The sequence below is a fragment of the Cherax quadricarinatus genome, unplaced genomic scaffold (genome assembly GCF_038502225.1).
Source record: "Cherax quadricarinatus isolate ZL_2023a unplaced genomic scaffold, ASM3850222v1 Contig240, whole genome shotgun sequence".
NCBI lineage: Eukaryota > Metazoa > Arthropoda > Malacostraca > Decapoda > Parastacidae > Cherax > Cherax quadricarinatus.
Genome location: NW_027195266.1, coordinates 73,155 through 98,521, shown reverse-complemented (window position 1 = coordinate 98,521; position 25,367 = coordinate 73,155). Strand labels below are relative to the sequence as shown.

At 42.4% G+C, this 25,367-nt stretch overlaps 1 protein-coding gene across 4 annotated transcripts in view; it reads right to left on the bottom strand.

Moving 5' to 3' along the window:
* The window catches only part of LOC138850994 (tripartite motif-containing protein 59-like), a 127,842-nt gene extending 102,956 nt beyond the window's left edge, over nucleotides 1-24,886 (bottom strand). For 2 of the 4 annotated variants that reach the window (XM_070080232.1, XM_070080235.1), the window contains exon 1: nucleotides 24,807-24,886. The gene's annotated coding sequence lies outside the window, so the exon portion shown is untranslated. Of the gene's footprint in view, nucleotides 1-23,359; nucleotides 23,400-24,783 lie in introns of those variants that run through there. The other 2 variants (XM_070080233.1, XM_070080234.1) reach the window with 2 other exon arrangements.
* Between the last annotated feature and the right edge of the window lie 481 nt (nucleotides 24,887-25,367).

Here is a 25,367-nt window from a genome sequence, read left to right as displayed (position 1 = left end):
ATACTATACGAAAATACACTGCAAAGTCGCTGATTTATTAAAAAAAAATGGAAAAAGTTTTTTTTTTCTCATTATGCACCGTGTGCTGCAGGATTTTTTTTAGACTGTGCACACTGACCACATAGACCCATTCTTTCATATGAAGGCCTACCAGCTTTCTCCCACTAGATTTGAGGTCGCTAGAATTTATGAGTACTAGTACGTCAAAAACCCCTACGCGTAAGACGTACTAGTACGACGAAAACCCTCAAAGGGTTAATGGTATTCTTTATTTCTAGAGTTTAGATGCACATTTATGCATTTTTCACAATTTTATATTATATTTTTCATTGTTATGTGGTTGTATTATAGCATACCTCACTGTACATAGAATACAAGCACTATAAACAGAATTGTATATCAAGTACTATATACAGTAGGGCTCCGCTTTACAGTGTTTCGTCTTACAGCGTACCGTTAATGCAGCGATGTCAAATTATGAACAAAATTTGCTATATGGCAAGCGGTCTTTCAAATACAGCATGCCTCACCTGGTTTTTTACATTCTCCATGGCTACATCTATTATGTCTGGGAACTTTCCAAAATTTCAAGTATTTTAAACCTTTCAGGGTTTCCAACGTACTAGTACGGCTTACACACCAGGGTTATTGACGTACTAGAATGCCTAAATACTAGCGCCTTCAAATCTAGTGAGAGAAAGCTGGTAGGCCTATATGTGAAAGAATGGGTCTATGTGGTCAGTATGCACAGTACAAAAAAATCCTGCAGCACACAGTGCACAATGAGGAAAAACAAACTCCGACCGTGTTTTAAGATTAAAACAGTGACTTTGCAGTGTATTATCATATGGTATTTATGGTGGTATTCTAGTTTTCCTGATCTCATTTTATAGAATGGAAGACATATTACAGAAACAGATATGATTTTTATTGGTGTCATAATGAAAAGTACCTTGAAATTGAGCTCAAAGTAGCAGAAATTTCAAAAGTAAACAAATCATGTCAAGCATCCAATACACATCAACTGGTGAGTCTAATATTTTTTCACAAGTGCACTGATATTATTTATACCATTTCAACACCATTTCTACATTAATGCAGTAGTCTGCATAACAGTAAATCTTCTATTTTTTGTGAGAATAAAAATTCAAAATCAAAAGCAAAAGAGATGTAAGAGGGGCCTGGGGACATAACTAATGAACAGAGAAAATGTTATTTTAGTGTCAGGAATGTCTGTCTTGCTTATTCTGGACCCTATTTGGAAATTGGCATCTTCTGAAATTTTTGTGAAATTGGCAAAATTGCCAATTTCTGACCACTTTATTGCATACTTGAAATCAGTAAATGGGTGGTTTCTTGTATTCATTAGATAGAAAAGATGGAGTTCTAGTGAAATAGATTTGATTTTTGTCGACTAGTACACTAAAATTGGCTGAAAGCAGAGCTCAAAGTTGGCGAAATTGCCAATGGGTCAGCATCGTTGAGACCGCTAACTTCGTGAGAGCTTAATTCCATAGCTTTTCCATCAAATTTCATACTTTTGGTGTCATTATGATCGGGAAAATATTCTCTGTCATTTCATAAGAAAAAATAATTTTTTTTTCCAAAAAATTATCAACCCTGAGAACAAGTTTAGGAGAGGGCCTCTTGACGTTTTAACGTGGCGTATTTTATATGTACTATGATAATTATACTTATGTGTACCTGTACAGGTATCATCCGACTTACAACCGAGATCGGTTCCGACAAACCGGTCGTAAGTTGAAATGGACATGAGTTAAACCTTACTACTGAATATGAACATCACGGTTTTGTAATGACTTTATTTTATTGTTTTATTTTGGTATTTAATTTTTTACTTTACTTTTTATGCTGTTAGTACTGTATTTTATACTGAAAGGTTTAGGATAAACACTGTGTGCAACTCAGACAGTTGTTTATTTCCCAGAAATTTGGCATAGAAAACACGGTCATAAGTCGAATGGTCGTATGTCTAGCAGGTCGTAAGTCGGATGGTAGGTGTTCCTAAATATACTTACACACTGTGCTGGTGTGCAGGTACACATTAAAATCACTAAGAGTCTCTCTACTCATGGCGCCAATACTACATAATAATCACTCTTGGGCACATCAAATGTCTTATTTTACATTAATATTAAACTTTTCATTAATCCATCTTTGATATTTTCCTCAAAATTATATAAGAAACACGTTTCACAGCATATAAACATGATACATACACTAACAGAATAAAAATTGATGTATAAGATTTGTTTACAAAGCGGCTGTGTAGGTAGTGTCGGAAGAATTACGTTTTCTCTAGTCAAACACTGGGGGATAACTGTAGAAAAATATTAGTTTTGTATGCCTTCACTCTAAATATAGCAATTCACAACCCTTGTGGGTTTAGTGCTTTTTAATTATGATAATAGTAATAATATCTTCATTCACTCTTTTTTAAAAATGGTGTGTTGCATGAGATTGGGAGTGTTCCTGTTTGTTTATTCTGAACTAACTTGTACAACTTGTACACAATGTAAGAGTATTTGTATTTTGAGGTAATTACTATTATTATAATAAAAAATATTTTGAGGTAAAAGTTTTACAAAGTCTTACAAAAGTATGTGAATGAACTAAAAATAGGCACATATTAATACGCATATATTTTGCCTGACCATGTTATTGCCCACTACCTGTTCAGTTTGTGTTCTTACATTGCTGGAACTCTATCTCTTTCTCTCTCTCATTTACTCTTTTGTTGACTAAATGGCTCTCAGTGACGATGGCGTCTAAGCTTAGCTGAGACAAAAAGAGGAGTCGTAAGCCTCTTGCTTTAACCTGGAGTTTACCTGGAGAGAGTTCCGGGGGTCAACGCCCCCGCGGCCCGGTCTGTGACCAGGCCTCCTGGTGGATCAGAGCCTGATCAACGAGGCTGTTGCTGCTGGCTGCACGCAAACCAACGTACGAGCCACAGCCCGGCTGATCAGGAACTGACTTTAGGTGCTTGTCCAGTGCCAGCTTGAAGACTGCCAGGGGTCTGTTGGTAATCCCCCTTATGTGTGCTGGGAGGCAGTTGAACAGTCTCGGGCCCCTGACACTTATTGTATGGTCTCTTAACGTGCTAGTGACACCCCTGCTTTTCATTGGGGGGATGGTGCATCGTCTGCCAAGTCTTTTGCTTTCGTAGTGAGTGATTTTCGTGTGCAAGTTCGGTACTAGTCCCTCTAGGATTTTCCAGGTGTATATAATCATGTATCTCTCCCTCCTGCGTTCCAGGGAATACAGGTTTAGGAACCTCAAGCGCTCCCAGTAATTGAGGTGTTTTATCTCCGTTATGCGTGCCGTGAAAGTTCTCTGTACATTTTCTAGGTCGGCAATTTCACCTGCCTTGAAAGGTGCTGTTAGTGTGCAGCAATATTCCAGCCTAGATAGAACAAGTGACCTAAAGAGTGTCATCATGGGCTTGGCCTCCCTAGTTTTGAAGGTTCTCATTATCCATCCTTTCATTTTTCTAGCAGATGTGATTGATACAATGTTATGGTCCTTGAAGGTGAGATCCTCCGACATGATCACTCCCAGGTCTTTGACGTTGGTGTTTCGCTCTATTTTGTGGCCAGAATTTGTTTTGTACTCTGATGAAGATTTAATTTCCTCATGTTTACCATATCTGAGTAATTGAAATTTCTCATCATTGAACTTCATATTGTTTTCTGCAGCCCACTGAAAGATTTGGTTGATGTCCGCCTGGAGCCTTGCAGTGTCTGCAATGGAAGACACTGTCATGCAGATTCGGGTGTCATCTGCAAAGGAAGACACGGTGCTGTGGCTGACATCCTTGTCTATGTTAAGTGCCAAGTTAGAGGATGATGGTGTGCCATTCTGATTTCATTCAATAAACACCCTGCCACTCACCTCTCACATTAATATTAATATTTTAAGGTAAGTAATAAGTGTACTCTGTGTGTATCTTAGCTTTTATTGTGTTTTTAATGCCTATAAGTTAGTGTAAACTTGTTGTCTGGCATTTATTGCATATTTTATATGTACTACGATAATAATACTTATGGACCTGTGTGGTAGCCGTGCAGAGGGACAACATTACATTTTCTCTGGTCAGGCAGCAGAGAAAACGTGTTTGAATCTGTGTTTGGCCCAGCCACTCCCTCACTCCACTTTTGTTTACAATTTTTGGCATGAATTATTCATTACTTCTCCCTTCGTTTATGATGGCATCTAAAGGTAGTTAGAAATGATTAAATTCAGTGAACAAGGGATATCAATGCTAATAATATGGCTCTGGGTCACAGTGTAAGTAGCCAGTAGGTGTAGCCCAGGTGGGCTACACCTATCGGCTACCTACACTGACTTCCTACAAATAAATACTACTCACCTCTCTTCCTACATTAAGACTACACATATTTTAAGGTAAATAATGAGTGTACTGTATGTGTATTTTAACTCTCTGGGTTGTTTTATATGTTGTTTATTAAGTATGAGACCGGGAGCCAGGGCTACCTACACCTGACTTCCTACAAATAAGTACTACTCGCCTCTCGCCTTACATTAAGATTACAAATACTTTAAGATAAGTAATGAATGTACTGTGCATGTAATTTACTTTGTGTTTTTAATACCTAGTTCTATTACTAACTTAATATAATTTAGTGTAAACTTGTTGTCTGGCATTTATATGCATTTATAAATGGAAAAAATGGAGTTCTGCTTTCCGGCAATGTCTGCTTTTTTGGCAATGTCTGCTTTCCAACAATAGCCTGGAACCTAACCCACCATGTAAGTGGGGCCTTACTGTACAATTTTAATGGTGGTATTAAATATGGAGTGTAAACAAAGAGCTTCAATGCTGCTGTTCATCTCAAGTAAACATCTGTATCTGATGAACCATCTTCCTTTGTCTGCCACACCATCTAAATCTGATAAACCATCTACTTGTGTCTGACACACCATCTATACCTGATGAACCATCTACCTGTGTATGCCACACCATCTACAACTGATGAACTATCTACCCGTGTCTGCCACATCATCTACGTTGTTACTGTAAAGTTCCTCTGAGTCACACTAAGTTATTCTACATCACCACTAAACCACACACCAATACTTTACTGTATATCTGTTACTTCATTTATCCACTGGAAAAGATAATAAAATTATCGTACTGTACTCTACTGCATTGTACTGTGTTAATACTTTTAGACTTTTCACTGTCCACACCCCATGATTAATAATGCTCTCAGTGTCCACTTTTTTTTTTTAAGGAAAAAAAATCTCCCAAAATGGAAGATAATTTTTACTGAAGGTAATGATGTGAAAAGTATGAAATTTGATGGAAAACTTACAGTTTTACACAGATGCAAAGTTTGTGAACCTGGTACAATTTGCACATTAGCAATTCACCCAATTTGAGTTCTAGTTTAAGGCAATTCCAGTCTTCCATACAACCAAATTCAATATTACTACTAAGTTTACTCAGGTATACACAAATAGTTACATAGATTATCATACATAGCAGTATAAGTGTAGGGAACCTGGGATGACCCAAAAAAGTCAGTGTTTGAGCACAAAGAACTGCCATTCAACTATTACAACTACACTATAAAGTCCACAGAAATCGGTAATCTGGCCAAGTTTACACAAAAATAAAAAATGACAATTTATAAACACAGTCCAAAATTTTCAATGTAGATATTCTTGGCACTAAAACAAACTTTTCCCTGCTCATTATTCACATTCCCAGCAATATTCTTTATTAAACTTGCCTTCCATGTTAAATTCATAATCACACAAAAAATAAAGATTTACTCTATTTCTTGGATAACAAAATATAACCAGGAATTATTGGTCACGGTTTATGGCATCCCAATAATTGAATCAGAACTATTAAAACCCATAAAACAGAGCAGGGGGTTAGGGGGACCTTACCAGTCCTCAGAAAAATTGACAAAAATAGAATATTTTTGTAAATTTCAAGCTACTTTTAGTCCTGAAAACAACCTAGAAAGCTAGCGTAGACATGACGAACTCTAGCTTAAGTCCCCTCAAAGCCATCAACATGACTCACAAAATCATAATGACATGATTGCAAACATACCATACCACAGGCGGGTTTAGAACCTGCACCATACTAGCTGGAGATTTGTCTGTAAAAACTTGCATTTGTAGTCACAGTGGTGCCTGTGCTAACCTTCCTATGGTGTATAAATATACCTAGTTGGATGACTCTTATTGTCACTTGCTGGTCCAGTGGCTAATGCATTGGTGTGGAGTTTTATGACTCTCTGATCACTGATTCTTAACCCGCCCATGGTATGGTTTCTTTGCAATTGTGTCATTGCGATTTTGTGAGTCTCACCTTGTACTCTGTTGCCAACTTCCCTCTAATCCTCACCTTGTACTCTGTTGCCAACTTCCCTCTAATCATCACCTTGTACTCATTTAAGATCTTCCTACAATAATAAAAGTGAATCATTCTTCTCTATCCAATCACATCTACAATAGGAAGTGCACTATACAAACTAGCAGGGAAAACTTACTGGATACTTAACAAAACTATTAAAAACTGTAAGAATTTCACACCTCAAGAACCCAAGGAAACTGTTGTCCAGACTTGTTTGTATCAGCATGAACAAGAAATAAGATCACTCTGATCACTCACATCCCCATAGAACAGACTCTGCAATTTCTCGAGACTAATATTTTGCCACACATGGACCATCCTCTTCTATCCCTGAACTTCACACAACTAGTAGTAATGTGAAAGGTTCAATTTCTTCTCTTTCAATTTAGTATTCTCTCAAAAACAGATCATAGCATTGTGATCACCCCATTGTGATCAGTATTTCAACTTAAACCTTGTTCTAGCCAAGGACTCTCAAGTAACAGCTCTAACTAAACAAACAAGAAACAACAAGATAAGTGTAACCTCAACTGACCATATCTGGACTAACATAATAGCTCCTCTCAAAGCAGGGATAATCACAGACACTGCTACTAATCACTACCCCACCTTCCCCATAACCAACATATATAAGCATATATAAACAATTTATTGAACATAGAATCCTGGGCTACCTGGTGGTGATCCTGCGCTAGACTACATCACAACATGGAGCGTTTACTGAAACCTGAGAGGCTAGACTGTGACCCCAGCTTATCAACGGCTGCTCAGGAATGGAAGCACTGGTTTAAGACTTTCGAAAACTTCTTGGGAGCCCTTCCTAAAGAAGATCTAGATAAACTAAGTCTGCTCATCAATTTTGTGTCACCTAAGATATATGAGGCTATTTCTGAGTGTAATACCTACGAAGATGCTATCAAAACCCTCAAGTCTCAGTATATTAAACCTACAAATGAAATCTTTGCACGCTATCGCCTTGCAACTCGCCGCCAGCAGATTGATGAGTCCTTAGAGGAATACTTTCAAGCACTGAAAATTTTAGGTAAGGACTGTCACTTCCAAGCAGTGACAGCTGCTCAGTATTGTGAAGAGTCCATCAGGGATGCTTTTATCAGTGGCCTGCAATCACCAATAATAAGGCAGCGTTTATTGGAGAATAAAACTCTCGACTTAGCCGCTGCCTTTGACCAGGCAAGAGCTCTAGATTCAGCCCAGAAGAATTCTGAAGTATACAGTACCACTCAGCCTTCTCGAGTGGTAAGTGCTGCAATTCCTGACCAAGACTCTTGCAATGAAGTTACTGGGGAACCTGCCTCAGTGACAGCAGCAGCAGGTACGGTGTGTTTCTTTTGTGGTTTTTCAAGACATCCACGTCCAAAGTGTCCTGCTCGTGAAGCAATGTGCCATAAATGCCACAAGAAAGGTCACTTTGCTAAAGTATGTCGTGCTAATGCATCAACAAGAGCTAGTGCCTCCCCACATTCCAGTGATCATGCGACTCTAGCAACAGTGACTTCTGCGGCTACTCCAAATTCACTGTCAAAGGCAGTTGTGAAAGTATTCATCAAAGGAACAGAAGTAGATGGTCTTATTGATAGTGGCAGCTCAGAGAGTTTCATCAACCTTGACTTAGTTAAACGGCTCTCCTTGACTCTACATCACTCATCAGGTACCGTTTCCATGGCATCAACATCTCTCTCTATTCAGACCTTAGGGTTTTGTAAGGTAAATCTCAGAGTTAATGGAAAGGATTATCAAGATGTACATTTAGCTATTCTGCCACAACTGTGCTCTGATGTTATCCTTGGTCAGGACTTTCAGAAGCTGCATGGTAGTGTCACCTTAACATATGGAGGTGAACTGCCTCCTCTTGTTGTCTGTGGACTTAGCACTTTAAGGGTAGACCCACCAAAGCTGTTTGCAAATCTTACCGCGGATTGCCATCCTATATCAGCTAAGTCACGCCGCTATTCTTATGAGGATCGGATGTTCATTGAGAAAGAAACTCAGAGGCTGCTGAAGGAGGGTATTATAGAACCGAGTGATTCCCCTTGGCGTGCACAGGTTGTTGTTGTTAAAGATGGTTATAGGAAACGGAGACTGGCTATCGATTACTCTGAGACAATCAACAAATTTACACTTCTTGATGGGTACCCTCTACCTCGAATTGACGATACAGTAAACAAAATTGCTCAGTACTACGTGTTTAGCACAATTGATCTGCAGAGTGCCTATCATCAAGTCCCTATAAGGAATGAAGATAAACCATACACAGCGTTTCAGGCTAGTGATGGCCTGTATCAGTTTACCAGAGTCCCTTTTGGAGTCACCAATGGGGTAGCCTGCTTCCAACGAATTATGGATTCACTCATTCAGGAAGAGCAACTCATGGGAACTTACGCGTATTTAGATAATGTTACCATTTGTGGCAAGACCCAGGAGGAACATGATGCAAACCTTGATAAGTTTTTGGAAGCCGCCAAGAAGAAAAATATCAGTTACAATGAGGAAAAGTGCACTTTTTCAACTAAAAGGCTTAGCATCCTTGGTTATGTAGTGGAAGGAGGTTCAATATTCCCAGACCCTGAACGACTACGACCTCTACGGGAACTTCCAATGCCTCAAGACAAAAAGTCACTCCGAAGAACTCTTGGTCTCTTTGCTTATTACTCACAATGGATCTACAACTATTCAAGTAAAGTCCGCCCATTGAGTGCTACCACATTTCCTGTGACAAAGGAAGCAGAAGCCGCTTTCCATACTCTCAAACAGGACATTGAAAACTCAGTAGTTCAAGCCATTGATGAGTCCCTACCATTCGAAGTGGAAACGGATGCATCTGACATTGCCATTGCTGCAGTCTTATCTCAGGCAGGACGACCAGTAGCCTTCCTTTCGAGAACTTTTCAAGGATCAGAGAAATGTTATGCTGCTGTAGAAAAGGAAGCCCAGGCCATCATAGAAGCAGTTCGCCACTGGAGGCATTATTTAACTGGTAGACATTTCACCATAAGGACTGACCAACGGTCCGTGATGTATATGTTCAATAAATTGTTGTGATAGAAACACAGGCCTTATCTCTAGGCTTTATTGAACATAGAATCTTCATAGTACTTCTGCAACAACAAAATATAATGACTAGTACATCTAATAATGGCTTCTACAGGGATGGTGATGTCTTGCATATGTCAAGAGAAAAGTTATAACTACAGGCCACATATTTAAACTCACCATGTAATCTGCATCGGTGATAAATGGATAAAGTAGGAGAGAATCACACACCATATGTTGGTGCCCATGACGCACGCCAAACTGTTGTTGTTGTTAAGGGCCCCTAGAGGTGGTGCAGTATTATCCTGCTGCTGCTCCCCACAGGACCAGTATCACTACAACCACTTGAAACTAATATGATCTCGTTTTGTTTCCATGATGAGACATCATTAATAACTTCACTGCAGCAGTAAGTTACATTAACTGGCACACACATACATTACTGGTGACAGGAGCACTGGTGATTCTTTTCAAAAAAAAAAAAAAAAAAATACAAAGCCTTTACAATAGACATTACCCTATTAAAATTAAGCAGATCACAGTAAAGACTGGGTAACCCCTGGGTAATAAATAGTATCCTCAAGCCCATTCATAAAAATGTAACCATGAAAAACAGTACGAATTGGGCTTAATAACTAAAGAACAAACCAAACACTATGCATCAGTATTACCAAACTAATAAGGAAGTCTAAACAGCTCTATTGTGCTAGAAGGCTAATGAAATGAGAAGTGATGTGAAGAACACCTAGAACACACTTCCACAAATCATCTGTTCTAGAAAAAGCACCAAAACCAGAGATACTGGCCTAACCAAACTCAATGAACCATACATATATCTAACCTACTGAAAAGCCAATATATTAGATGATTTCTTCTCTACCAGTCTTCAAGCAAGTGACTACCTTGTTGGAAGTTTTCTGAACACCCTCTACCTTATTCCAGCTGATCCATCTGAGGTATCTTTGATAATAAACTCACTGAAAAATAAATAAGGAATCTTAGCACAAATACCACCACTACTGATCAAAATAACAGCTAATGTGCTTTCATCCACCATTGCAACAGTGGTCAACAAATCATCAGACTTTGCAAAAGCCTTCGACAAGAGTGACCATGACGTAATAGCGCACAAAATGCATGCTAAAGGAATAACAGGAAAAGTCGGTCGATGGATCTATAATTTCCTCACTAACAGAACACAGATAGTAGTAGTCAACAGAGTAAATTCCAAGGCAGCTACGGTGAAAAGCTCTGTTCCACAAGGCACAGTGCTCGCTCCAATCTTGTTCCTCATCCTCATATCTGACATAGACAAGGATGTCAGCCACAGCACCATGTCTTCCTTTGCAGATGACACCCAAATCTGCATGACAGTGTCTTCCATTGCAGACACTGCAAGGCTCCAGGTTGACATCAAAAAAATCTTTCTGTGGGCTGCAGAAAACAATATGAAGTTCAACGATGAGAAATTTAAATTACTCAGATATGGTAAACACGAGGAAATTAAATCTTCATCAGAGTACAAAACAAATTCTGGCCACAAAATAGAGCGAAACATCAACGTCAAAGACCTGGGAGTGATCATGTCGGAGGATCTCACCTTCAAGGACCATAACATTGTATCAATTGCATCTGCTAGAAAAATGACAGGATGGATAATGAGAACCTTCAAAACTAGTGAGGCCAAGCCCATGATGACTCTCTTCAGGTCACTTGTTTTATGTAGGCTGGAATATTGCTGCACACTAACAGCACCTTTCAAGGCAGGTGAAATTGCTGACCTAGAAAATGTACAGAGAACCTTCACGGCGCGCATAACGGAGATAAAACACCTAAATTACTGGGAGCGCTTGAGGTTCCTGAACCTGTATTCCCTGGAACGCAGGTGGGAGAGATACATGATTATATACACCTGGAAAATCCTAGAGGGACTAGTACCAAACTTGCACATGAAAATCACTCACTACAAAAGCAAAAGACTTGGCAGACGATGCAACATCCCCCAATGAAAAGCAGGGGTGTCACTAGCACGTTAAGAGACCATACAATAAGTATCAGGGGCCCGAGACTGTTCAACTGCCTCCCAGCATACATAAGGGGGATTACCAACAGACCCCTGGCAGTCTTCAAGCTGGCACTGGACAAGCACCTAAAGTCGGTTCCTGACCAGCCGGGCTGTGGCTCGTACGTTAGTTTGCATGCAGCCAGCAGTAACAGCCTGGTTTATCAGGCTTTGATCCACCAGGAGGCCTAGCCACAGACCGGGCCACGGGGGTGTTGACCCCTGGAACTCTCTCCAGGTAAACTTACACAATCCCAGTAATACTTAAAACATGGGTTACCTCAATACACAAAGGAGGAGACCCACCCGACATAAATATTTACAAACCTACATCTAACCTGCTATTCTTATTCAAAATCTTCGAAAAATTAATCCACAAGTAATTATAATCTTTACTATCATCATGCAACATACTCAACCCCTGCCAATTGAGATTCAAACCAAGTAAAAGCACAAACCATGCAATTTTAAAAATGCTAGACATCATAATGCAGTGCTTGAGAACAATTAATATCCACTGGGCCTCTTTGATTGATTGGGGTCCTTTTACCTTATTATTATAATATAAAGGTTATAATATCTTATTATTATTCTATAACGGAGATAACATCTTATTATCATGCTAAAAAGACTATCTACTACACGAGGGTCATTAAAACTATCTACAATACGAGGGTCATTACTAGGAATAAGGTAAAATTTACACGTATGTTAGCTAAAAAATAGAAAATCATTCCCCTCCCTTTCTGTAGCTACATTCATCAGACACTTTTTGGCACTCTTCTTGAACTGGTTCATGCTATGACTGACTTTGACATGTGCAGGCAGTCTGTTCCATTCCTTTATTGTTGAACAATAAAAGGTGTTTGAAGCCTGGCCACTGACTGTGGGTACTACAAAGTTGTGCTCTCTCCCCCTAGTACTATGATTGTTCTCTCCCCCTAGTACTATGATTGTTCTCTCCCCCTAGTACTATGATTTTTCTCTCCCCCCAGTACTATGATTGTTCTCTCCCCCTAGTACTATGATTGTTCTATTCCCCTAGTACTATGATTGTTCTCTTCCCCTAGTACTATGATTGTTCTCTTCCCCTAGTACTATGATTGTTCTCTTCCCCTAGTATTATGATTGTTCTCTCCCCCTAGTACTATGATTGTTCTCTCCCCCTAGTACTATGATTGTTCTCTCCCCCTAGTACTATGATTGTTCTCTCCCCCTAGTACTATGATTGTTCTCTCCCCCTAGTACTAGGATTGTTCTCTTCCCCTAGTACTATGATTGTTCTCTTCCCCTAGTACTATGATTGTTCTCTTCCCCTAGTATTATGATTGTTCTCTCCCCCTAGTACTATGATTGTTCTCTTCCCCTAGAACTATGATTGTTCTCTCCTCCTAGTACTATGATTGTTATCTCCCCCTAGTACTATGATTGTTCTCTTCCCCTAGTATTATGATTGTTCTCTTCCCCTAGTACTATGATTGTTCTCTTCCCCTAGTACTATGATTGTTCTCTCCTCCTAGTACTATGATTGTTCTCTTCCCCTAGAACTATGATTGTTCTCTCCCCCTAGAACTATGATTGTTCTCTTTCCCTAGTACTATGATTGTTCTCTTCTCCTAGTACTATGATTGTTCTCTTCCCCTAGTACTATGATTGTTCTCTACCCCTAGTACCATGATTGTTCTCTTCCCATAGTACTATGATTGTTCTCTCCCCTAGTACTATGATTGCTCTCTTCCCCTAGCACTATGACAACAGCAAAGAACTACAGACCAATAGCACTAACATCCCATATCATAAAAAAAATCTTTGAAAGGGTCCTAAGAAGCAAGATCACCACCCATCTAGAAACCCATCAGTTACACAACCCAGGGCAACATGGGTTTAGAACAGGTCGCTCCTGTCTGTCTCAACTACTGGATCACTACGACAAGGTCCTAAATGCACTAGAAGACAAAAAGAATGCAGATGTGATATATACAGACTTTGCAAAAGCCTTCGACAAGTGTGACCATGGCGTAATAGCGCACAAAATGCGTGCTAAAGGAATAACAGGAAAAGTCGGCCGATGGATCTATAATTTCCTCACTAACAGAACACAGAGAGTAGTCATCAACAGAGTAAAGTCCGAGGCAGCTACGGTGAAAAGCTCTGTTCCACAAGGCACAGTACTCGCTCCCATCTTGTTCCTCATCCTCATATCCGACACAGACAAGGATGTCAGCCACAGCACCGTGTCTTCCTTTGCAGATGACACCCGAATCTGCATGACAGTGTCTTCCATTGCAGACACTGCAAAGCTCCAGGCGGACATCAACCAAATCTTTCAGTAGGCTGCAGAAAACAATATGAAGTTCAACGATGAGAAATTTCAATTACTCAGATATGGTAAACATGAGGAAATTAAATCTTCATCAGAGTACAAAACAAATTCTGGCCACAAAATAGAGCGAAACACCAACGTCAAAGACCTGGGAGTGATCATGTCGGAGGATCTCACCTACAAGGACCATAACATTGTATCAATCGCATCTGCTAGAAAAATGACAGGATGGATAATGAGAACCTTCAAAACTAGGGAGGCCAAGCCCATGATGACACTCTTCAGGTCATTTGTTCTATCTAGGCTGGAATATTGCTGCACACTAACAGCACCTTTCAAGGCAGGTGAAATTGCCGACCTAGAAAATGTACAGAGAACTTTCACGGCGCGCATAACGGAGATAAAACACCTCAATTACTGGGAGCGCTTGAGGTTCCTAAACCTGTATTCCCTGGAACGCAGGAGGGAGAGATACATGATTATATACACCTGGAAAATCCTAGAGGGACTAGTACCGAACTTGCACTCGAAAATCACTCACTACGAAAGCAAAAGACTTGGCAGACGATGCACCATCCCCCCAATGAAAAGCAGGGGTGTCACTAGCACGTTAAGAGACCATACAATAAGTGTCAGGGGCCCGAGACTGTTCAACTGCCTCCCAGAACACATAAGGGGGATTACCAACAGACCCCTGGCAGTCTTCAAGCTGGCACTGGACAAGCACCTAAAGTCAGTTCCTGATTGGCCGGGCTGTGGCTCGTACGTTGGTTTGCGTGCAGCCAGCAGCAACAGCCTGGTTGATCAGGCTCTGATCCACCAGGAGGCCTGGTCACGGACCGGGCCGCGGGGGCGTTGACCCCCGGAACTCTCTCCAGGTAAACTCCAGGATGATTGTTCTCTTCCCCTAGTACTATGATTGTTCTCTCCCCCTAGTACTATGATTGTTCTCTTCCCTTAGTACTATGATTGTTTTCTTCCCCTAGTACTATGATTGTTCTCTCCCCCTAGTACTATGATTGTTCTCTTCCCCTAGTACTATGATTGTTCTCTTCCCATAGTACTATGATCGTGCTCTGTCCCTCTGAAGTGCTCCATCCCTCTGAAGTGTTCCATCCCTCTGAAGTGTTCCATCCCTCTGAAGTGCTCCATCCCTCTGAAGTGCTCCATCCCTCTGAAGTGTTCCATCCCTCTGAAGTGCTCCATCCCTCTGAAGTGCTCCATCCCTCTGAAGTGCTCTATCCCTCTGAAGTGTTCCATCCCTCTGAAGTGTTCCATCCCTGTGAAGTGCTTAATCCCTCTGAAGTGTTCCATCCCTCTGAAGTGCTCCATCCCTCTGAAGTGCTCCATCCCTCTGAAGTGCTCCATCCCTCTGAAGTGCTCCATCCCTCTGAAGTGCTCCATCCCTCTTAAGTGTTCCATCACTCTGAAGTGCTCCATCCCTCTGAAGTGTTCCATCCTGCTCAAGTGCTCCATCCCTCTGAAGTGCTTCATCCCTCTGATGTGTTCCATCCCTCTGAAGTGTTCCATCCCTCTGAAGTGCTCCATCCCTCTGATGTGTTCCATCTCTCTGAAGTGTTCCATCCCTCTGAAGTGTTCCATCCCTCTGAAGTGCTCCATCCCTCTGAAGTGCTCCATCCCTCTGAAGTGCTCCATCCCTCTGAAGTGTTCCATCCCTCTGAAGTGCTCCATCACTCTGAAGTGCTCCATCCCTCTGAAGTGCTCCATCCCTCTGAAGTGCTCCATCCCTCTGAAGTGTTCCATCCCTCTGAAGTGCTCCATCCCTCTGAAGTGCTCCATCTCTCTGAAGTGCTCCATCCCTCTGAAGTGTTCCATCCCTCTGAAGTGTTCCATCCCTCTGAAGTGCTCCATCACTCTGAAGTGCTCCATCCCTCTGAAGTGCTCCATCCCTCTGAAGTGTTCCATCCCTCTGAAGTGCTCCATCCCTCTGAAGTGTTCCATCCCTCTGAAGTGCTCCATCACTCTGAAGTGCTCCATCCCTCTGAAGTGCTCCATCCCTCTGAAGTGCTCCATCCCTCTGAAGTGCTCCATCCCTCTGAAGTGCTCCATCCCTCTGAAGTGCTCCATCCCTCTGAAGTGCTCCATCCCTCGTAAGTGCTCCATCCCTCTGAAGTGCTCCATCCCTCTGAAGTGTTCCATCCCTCTGAAGTGCTCCATCCCTCTGAAGTGTTCCATCCTGCTGAAGTGCTCCATCCCTCTGAAGTGCTTCATCCCTCTGATGTGTTCCATCCCTCTGAAGTGCTCCATCCCTCTGAAGTGTTCCATCCTGCTGAAGTGCTCCATCCCTCTGAAGTGCTCCATCCCTCTGAAGTGTTCCATCCCTCTGAAGTGTTCCATCCCTCTGAAGTGCTCCATCCCTCTGAAGTTTACCTGGAGTTTACCTGGAGAGAGTTCCGGGGGTCAACGCCTCCGCGGCCCGGTCTGTGACCAGGCCTCCTGGTGCATCAGAGCCTGATCAACCAGGCTGTTGCTGCTGGCTGCACGCAAACCAACGTACGAGCCACAGCCCGGCTGATCCGGAACTGACTTTAGGTGCTTGTCCAGTGCCAGCTTGAAGACTGCAAGGGGTCTGTGTGCTGGGAGGCAGTTGAACAGTCTCGGGCCCCTGACACTTATTGTATGGTCTCTTAACGTGCTAGTGACACCCCTGCTTTTCATTGGGGGGATGGAGCATCGTCTGCCAAGTCTTTTGCTTTCGTAGTGAGTGATTTTCGTGTGCAAGTTCAGTACTAGTCCCTCTAGGATTTTCCAGGTGTATATAATCATGTATCTCTCCCTCCTGCGTTCCAGGGAATACAGGTTTAGGAACCTCAAGCGCTCCCAATAATTGAGGTGTTTTATCTCCGTTATGCGCACCGTGAAAGTTATCTGTACATTTTCTAGGTCGGCAATTTCACCTGCCTTGAAAGGTGCTGTTAGTGTGCAGCAATATTCCAGCCTAGATAGAACAAGTGACCTGAAGAGTGTCATCATGGGCTTGGCCTCCCTAGTTTTGAAGGTTCTCATTATCCATCCTGTCATTTTTCTAGCAGATGCGATTGATACAATGTAATGGTCCTTGAAGGTGAGATCCTCCGTCATGATCACTCCCAGGTCTTTGACGTTGGTGTTTCGCTCTATTTTGTGGCCAGAATTTGTTTTGTACTCTGATGAAGATTTAATTTCCTCATGTTTACCATATCTGAATAATTGAAATTTCTCATCGTTGAACTTCATATTGTTTTCTGCAGCCCACTGAAAGATTTGGTTGATGTCCGCCTGGAGCTTTTCAGTGTCTGCAATGGAAGACACTGTCATGCAGATTCGGGTGTCATCTGCAAAGGAAGACACGGTGCTGTGGCTGACATCCTTGTCTATGTCGGATATGAGGATGACGAACAAGATGGGAGCGAGTACTGTGCCTTGTGGAACAGAGCTTTTCACCGTAGCTGCCTCGGACTTTACTCTGTTGACGACTACTCTCTGTGTTCTGTTAGTGAGAAAATTATAGATCCATCGACCGACTTTTCCTGTTATTCCTTTAGCACGCATTTTGTGCGCTATTACGCCATGGTCACACTTGTCGAAGGCTTTTGCAAAGTCTGTATATATTACATTATCTGGAGTTTACCTGGAGAGAGTTTCGGGGGTCAACGCCCCCGCGGCCCGGTCTGTGACGAGGCCTCCTGGTGGATCAGCGCCTGATCAACCAGGCTGTTGCTGCTGGCTGCACGCAAACCAACGTACGAGCCACAGCCCGGCTGATCAGGAACTGACTTTAGGTGCTTGTCCAGTGCCAGCTTGAAGACTGCCAGGGGTCTGTTGGTAATCCCCCTTATGTGTGCTGGGAGGCAGTTGAACAGTCTCGGGCCCCTGACACTTATTGTATGGTCTCTTAACGTGCTAGTGACACCCCTGCTTTTCATTGGGGGGATGGTGCATCGTCTGCCAAGTCTTTTGCTTTCGTAGTGAGTGATTTTCGTGTGCAAGTTCGGTACTAGTCCCTCTAGGATTTTCCAGGTGTATATAATCATGTATCTCTCCCTCCTGCGTTCCAGGGAATACAGGTTTAGAAACCTCAAGCGCTCCCAGTAATTGAGGTGTTTTATCTCCGTTATGCGTGCCGTGAAAGTTCTCTGTACATTTTCTAGGTCGGCAATTTCACCTGCCTTGAAAGGTGCTGTTAGTGTGCAGCAATATTCCAGCCTAGATAGAACAAGTGACCTGAAGAGTGTCATCATGGGCTTGGCCTCCCTAGTTTTGAAGGTTCTCATTATCCATCCTGTCATTTTTCTAGCAGATGCGATTGATACAATGTTATGGTCCTTGAAGGTGAGATCCTCCGACATAATCACTCCCAGGTCTTTGACGTTGGTGTTTCGCTCTATTTCGTGGCCAGAATTTGTTTTGTACTCTGATGAAGATTTAATTTCCTCATGTTTACCATATCTGAGTAATTGAAATTTCTCATCGTTGAACTTCATATTGTTTTCTGCAGCCCACTGAAAGATTTGGTTGATGTCCGCCTGGAGCCTTGCAGTGTCTGCAATGGAAGACACTGTCATGCAGATTCGGGTGTCATCTGCAAAGGAAGACACGGTGCTGTGGCTGACATCCTTGTCTATGTCGGATATGAGGATGAGGAACAAGATGGGAGCTAGTACTGTGCCTTGTGGAACAGAGCTTTTCACCGTAGCTGCCTCGGACTTTACTCTGTTGACGACTACTCTCTGTGTTCTGTTAGTGAGGAAATTATAGATCCATCGACCGACTTTTCCTGTTATTCCTTTAGCGCGCATTTTGTGCGCTATTACGCCATGGTCACACTTCTAGTGCATTTAGGACCTTGTCGTAGTGATCCAATAGTTGAGACAGACAGGAGCGACCTGTTCTAAACCCATGTTGCCCTGGGTTGTGTAACTGACGGGTTTCTAGATGGGTGGTGATCTTGCTTCTTAGGACCCTTTCAAAGATTTTTATGATATGGGATGTTAGTGCTATTGGTCTGTAGTTCTTTGCTGTTGCTTTACTGCCGCCTTTGTAGAGTGGGGCTATGTCTGTTGTTTTTAGTAACTGTGGGACGACCCCCGTGTCCATGCTCCCTCTCCATAGGATGGAAAAGGCTAGTGATAAAGGCTTCTTGCAGTTCTTGATGAACACAGAGTTCCATGAGTCTGGCCCTGGGGCAGAGTGCATGGGCATGTCATTTATCGCCTGTTCGAAGTCATTTGGCGTCAGGATAACATCGGACAGGCTTGTGTTAATCAAATTTTGTGGCTCTCTCATAAAAAATTCATTTTGATCTTCGACTCTCAGTCTGGTTAGCGGCTTGCTAAAAACTGAGTCATATTGGGACTTGAGTAGCTCACTCATTTCCTTGCTGTCATCTGTGTAGGACCCATCTTGTTTAAGTAGGGGCCCAATACTGGACGTTGTTCTCGATCTTGATTTGGCATAGGAGAAGAAATACTTTGGGTTTCTTTCGATTTCATTTATGGCTTTTAGTTCTTCCCGCGATTCCTGACTCCTAAAGGATTCTTTTAGCTTAAGTTCGATGCTTGCTATTTCTCTGACCAGTGTCTCCCTACGCATTTCAGATATATTGACCTCTTTTAGCCGCTCTGTTATTCTTTTCCGTCGCCTGTAAAGGGAGCGCCTGTCTCTTTCTGTTTTACATCTACTCCTCCTTTTTCTTAGAGGAATAAGCCTTGTGCATACATCGAGTGCCACCGAGTTAATCTGTTCTAGGCATAAGTTGGGGTCTGTGTTGCTTAGTATATCTTCCCAGCTTATATCGGTTAAGACTTGGTTTACTTGGTCCCACTTTATGTTTTTGTTATTGAAGTTGAATTTGGTGAATGCTCCCTCGTGACTAATCTCATTATGTCGGTCTGGGGCTCCGCGCATACATGACTGAACCTCAATTATGTTGTGATCTGAGTATATTGTTTTTGATATGGTGACATTTCTTATCAGATCATCATTGTTAGTGAAGATGAGGTCTAGTGTATTCTCCAGTCTAGTAGGCTCTATTATTTGCTGGTTTAAATTGAATTTTGTGCAGATATTTAAAAGCTCGCTTGAGTGTGAGTTTTCATCAGAGCTGCCTCCTGGTGTTATTACTGCAACAATATTATTTGCTATATTCCTCCATTTTAGGTGCCTTAAGTTGAAATCCCCCAGGAGCAAGATGTTGGGTGCAGGAGCTGGAAAGTTTTCCAGACAGTGGTCAATTTTTAACAGCTGTTCCTGGAATTGCTGGGATGTTGCATCCGGAGGCTTGTAGACTACCACAATGACTAGGTTTTGGTTCTCGACCTTTACTGCTAAAACTTCCACTACATCATTTGAGGCATTTAGCAGTTCTGTGCAAACAAGTGACTCTGCAATGTACAGGCCAACCCCCCCCTTTTTCCTGTTCACTCTGTCACATCTGTATAGGTTGTAACCTGGGATCCATATTTCGTTGTCCAAGTGATCCTTTATGTGGGTCTCAGTGAAAGCCGCGAACATTGCCTTTGCCTCTGCAAGCAGTCCACGGATGAAAGGTATTTTGTTGTTTGTTGCTGGCTTTAGACCCTGTATATTTGCAAAGAAGAATGTTATCGGACTGGTGGTATTGTTGGTACTGGGGGGGGATTTTTTTCCGGCATTAGTATCTGTATCTGTTGGTTTGGAGTGGAGGCCATCGACTGTGGTTCCACTCCAGGAATGACTGGATTTGGTGTACGATTTCTGCCATTTCCTGCCAGTTTTTTTTCCTTCCTGGCACTAAAAAACCTCTCCCTCTTGAGTGGCTGTGGCTACCCAGGTTTTCCCATAGCCTGGATGTTTTGTATCTTTTTGTCCCCTTTAGATGGTATGCCTGGCAATTTAAGTTATAGCACAGTCTTTCCTGTACTGAAGAGGTACACAGTTCAGGGTGAAAAAGCTTACAGGAAGGGAGTTTGCATTTTCCTGTTGTCATATGGGCAAGGCATTTTCTAGGGTGGTCATAGTTGCACGTCCCATCTGTTTTTCCAGATTTCCCATGCCAGCAGATACCGAGTGCATAGTATGTGCACTGGCTTGGTTTCCGTTTGCCTTGGGTTTCTGTGACTGTATTCCCTGTTGGTGCATGTTTCCCTGTCTTACTTTTATCCTCCCTAGCACCAACAATGGAGCTCCCACCAGTTGTTTTTGGTAATATATCCTCACTATTGCTAGTGGAGTCCTCTTGTTTGCTATTTCCTGCGGTATTTCTAGTTTGCAATATTGGTTTTATCTTATCTTTGACTACACTTGTTTCCCTACTATGGCTCCTGTCCCCTATGAGGTCATTTATATGTATTCCTTCCTGTGTATAATTCCCGACTACCTGGACAAAATCTCCAGCTTCACCATTACTGTCTCCCAGGACAGCATCTCCAGCTTCACCATTACTGTCTCCCAGGACAGCACCTCCAGCTTCACCATTACTGTCTCCCAGGACAGCACCTCCAGCTTCACCATTACTGTCTCCCAGGACAGCACTATCAGCCCCCCATTTACTGACTTCCAGGACATCATCTCCAGCCTTACAGTTTCTGACTACATGGCCAATATCAAGGGCAGTACCATTCAGCCCAGACTTTTTATGTTCCCATCTGTTGTAGAAAGCTTCCAGGTTTTCTATGAAAGCAGCTTTGATGTTGACCTCTTTTAATACCCTTGTGATTTTAGTCCACAGATTTATCTCATTTGGGCATACCCAAAAACACTTCCCTGTTTTAATACTGCTTGTAGCTAGTTCTTGGATATCTGCACAAGGGGCGTGACACCAATTTCCACAAAAATGACAATTTATGCATGTGGAAGCCCGTTTGTTTGACTGACCACAGACTACACACAGCTTCATAATGATTTGAATGGTTGATTTACTGCAATTCTACTAGCAACCTCTTGAATATTCTATTAATAACCTGCTAGGTAGTGCACAACGAAACCGTTTGAAACCAGTCCAGGGTTCAGACCAGTCAAGGGTTCGGACCAGTCAAGGGTTCGGACCAGTCAAGGGTTCGGACCAGTCAAGGGTTCGGACCAGTCTATCTGATCTGATCAATGGGTCACTTATTTAAACCATACTGGTCGGTGATTTGAGCTAACACATGAAGGATCTACTGGAAATTATCTACCCGAGTAATATGTGATTTGATTGATACAAAAGTATAACTTGCGTGTTGAAGAGCCGGTGACTGCTGGCACTCCTACAATGACGAATGGTCGACCTCCACCCTTGTTTATCAATCGCTGTATCTAGCTTCTCTATTTTTTTTTTTTTTCCGTCTCCACCATAATAAATGCTATATTATCACTATAGTTGACTGGTGCAAATTTTGGAGGAAGGACGCTTTTTCTGTAGTAATAATTGCTTCTCGTTGTGTATATTGCGACCGCTGGTAACTACAGGTTATATGAAATTCACAGTATACGTCTGGTATTTCAAGAAAAAAGAAACTAATGAAAGTCACTCCACTCCACTAAGTACCATTATAATACTGGTTAGTTGCTACTACAAAACTGTATTCTGCTCTTCACTGGTATCACTAGATTATATGCGAGTACACTAGCAGGCCAGGAAGATTATTAAAAACAGCTGACCTGTGGTAAGTTTCTGGCGACTTCTGGCACCTGCCTCTATAGGCTTATCACTTCATCGCTTATCACCTCATCACTTATCACCTCATCACTTATCGCTCCATCCCTCTGAAGTGCTCCATCCCTCTGAAGTGCTCCATCCCTCTGCAGTGCTCCATCCCTCTGAAGTGTTCCATCCCTCGGAATGCTCCATCCCTCTGCAGTGCTCCATCCCTCTGAAGTGTTCCATCCCTCGGAAGTGCTCCATCCCTCTGCAGTGCTCCATCCCTCTGAAGAGTTCCATCCCTCTGAAGTGCTCCATCCCTCAGAAGTGCTCCATCCCTCTGCAGTGCTCCATCTCTCTGAAGAGTTCCATCCCTCTGAAGTACTCCATCCCTCTGAAGTACTCCATCCCTCTGAAGTGTTCCATCCCTCTGAAGTGCTCCATCCCTCTGAAGTGTTCCATCCCTCTGAAGTGCTCCATCCCTCTGAAGTGCTCCATCCCTCTGAAGTGCTCCATCCCTCTGAAGTGCTCCATCACTCTGAAGTGCTCCATCCTGACTGACTTTGGTCAGTTACTGGGTTGTGAAGGACCTGCCTAGTATGGGCCAACAGACCTACTGCAGTGTTCCTTCTTTCTTATGTAAATAAGTCAGTGAGTGTTATGTGTTATCCTGGGTAATGTACACATATGTTGCTATGTATGATAATGTAAGTGTATATATGTGTACCTGAATAAAAACTTACTAGGAAGTGTTAAGTGCTATTATAACACAAATTCAATAACACACTTATAAAATAGTAAATAAAACCAGACTTAAATTTTACAAATCTGAGAGAACAATAAACCTTACTTACACCTCAGTCACTCTCAAGTGTCCGTCTAATACCTGTCCAACACTCCGTATAATACCTGTCCAACACTCCGTCTAATACCTGTCCAACACTCCGTCTAATACCTGTCCAACACTCCGTCTAATACCTGTCCAACACTCCATCTAATACCTGTCCAACACTCCGTCTAATACCTGTCCAACACTGTCTAATACCTGTCCAACACTCTGTCTAATACCTGTCCAACACTCCGTCTAATACCTGTCCAACACTCCGTCTAATACCTGTCCAACACTTCGTCTAATACCTGTCCAACACTCCGTCTAATACCTGTCCAACACTCCGTCTAATACCTGTCCAACACTCCATCTAATACCTGTCCAACACTTAGTCTAATACCTGTCCAACACTCCGTCAAATACCTGTCCAACACTCCGTCTAATACCTGTCCAACACTTAGTCTAATACCTGTCCAACACTCCGTCTAATACCTGTCCAACACTCCGTCTAATACCTGTCCAACACTCCGTCTAATACCTGTCCAACACTCCATCTAATACCTGTCCAACACTTAGTCTAATACCTGTCTAACACTCCGTCTAATACCTGTCCAACACTCAGTCTAATACCTGTCCAACACTCCGTCTAATACCTGTCCAACACTCCATCTAATACCTGTCCATGACTCCATCTAATACCTGTCCATGACTCCATCTAATACCTGTCCAACACTCCGTCTAATACCTGTCCAACACTCCGTCTAATACCTGTCCAACACTTCGTCTAATACCTTTCCAACACTCCGTCTAATACCTGTCCAACACTCCGTCTAATACCTGTCCAACACTCCGTCTAATACCTGTCCAACACTCCGTCTAATACCTGTCCAACACTCCATCTAATACCTGTCCAACACTCCGTCTAATACCTGTCCAACACTCCGTCTAATACCTGTCCAACACTTCGTCTAATACCTGTCCAACACTCCGTCTAATACCTGTCCAACACTCCGTCAAATACCTGTCCAATACTCCGTCTAATACCTGTCCAACACTCCGTCTAATACCTGTCCAACACTCCGTCTAATACCTGTCCAACACTCCGTCTAATACCTGTCCAACACTCCGTCTATTACCTGCCCAACACTCCGTCTAATACCTGTCCAACACGCCGTCTAATACCTGTCCAACACTCCGTCTAATACCTGTCCAACACTCCGTCTAATACCTGTCAAACACGCCGTCAAATACCTGTCCAACACTCCGTCTAATACCTGTCCAACACTCCGTCTAATACCTGTCTAACACTCCGTCTAATACCTGTCCAACACTCCGTCTAATACCTGTCAAACACGCCGTCAAATACCTGTCAAACACGCCGTCTAATACCTGTCCAATACTCCGTCTAATACCTGTCCAACACTCCGTCTAATACCTGTCCAACGCTCCGTCTAATACCTGTCCAACACTCCGTCTAATACCTGTCCAACACTCCGTCTAATACCTGTGCAACACTCCGTCTAATACCTGTGCAGTTCCAACTTGTTGTTGTTGTTGTTGGGTTGTTAAGGGTGACTCTCAGTTACACTTTATCCAGCTCAACTTCCCGATGAAGATAAACAGTTTAAAACAGACACAAACTCATAATACTTCAGTGTTTTATTGACAATATTTCTGGCACACAGTGAGTGTTATCTAGTAACAAAAAAGATCTACCTGAGCAGAGGCTACTTGGTTATATATAACGAGAATAGTGACGGAATGGGCAAATAGGTTTGTTGCTGTGTAGGATAATGATGAAGTTAGTGACAAGGGGTTGAGCTATGTTGTAAAAGTCGTTGTTGGGGTTGAAGTTGTTGGATATAAAGAAAAAAGATGATTCTAAGATCTTGTGTCTTTAAGTGTCTTCTTCCCTGGCAATGAATCTTGCGTCTTTGTAGTTGATTGAGTGGTTGTTTAAGTTTCGGTGTAAAGCACAGGCATTCTTCAAGTCTTCCTTTCTGCTGTGGTATTGCTGTTCTGAAATAATTAGTAAGTTTATTCAGGTATACACAAATAAAGTTACATAGATTATCATACATAGCAGCA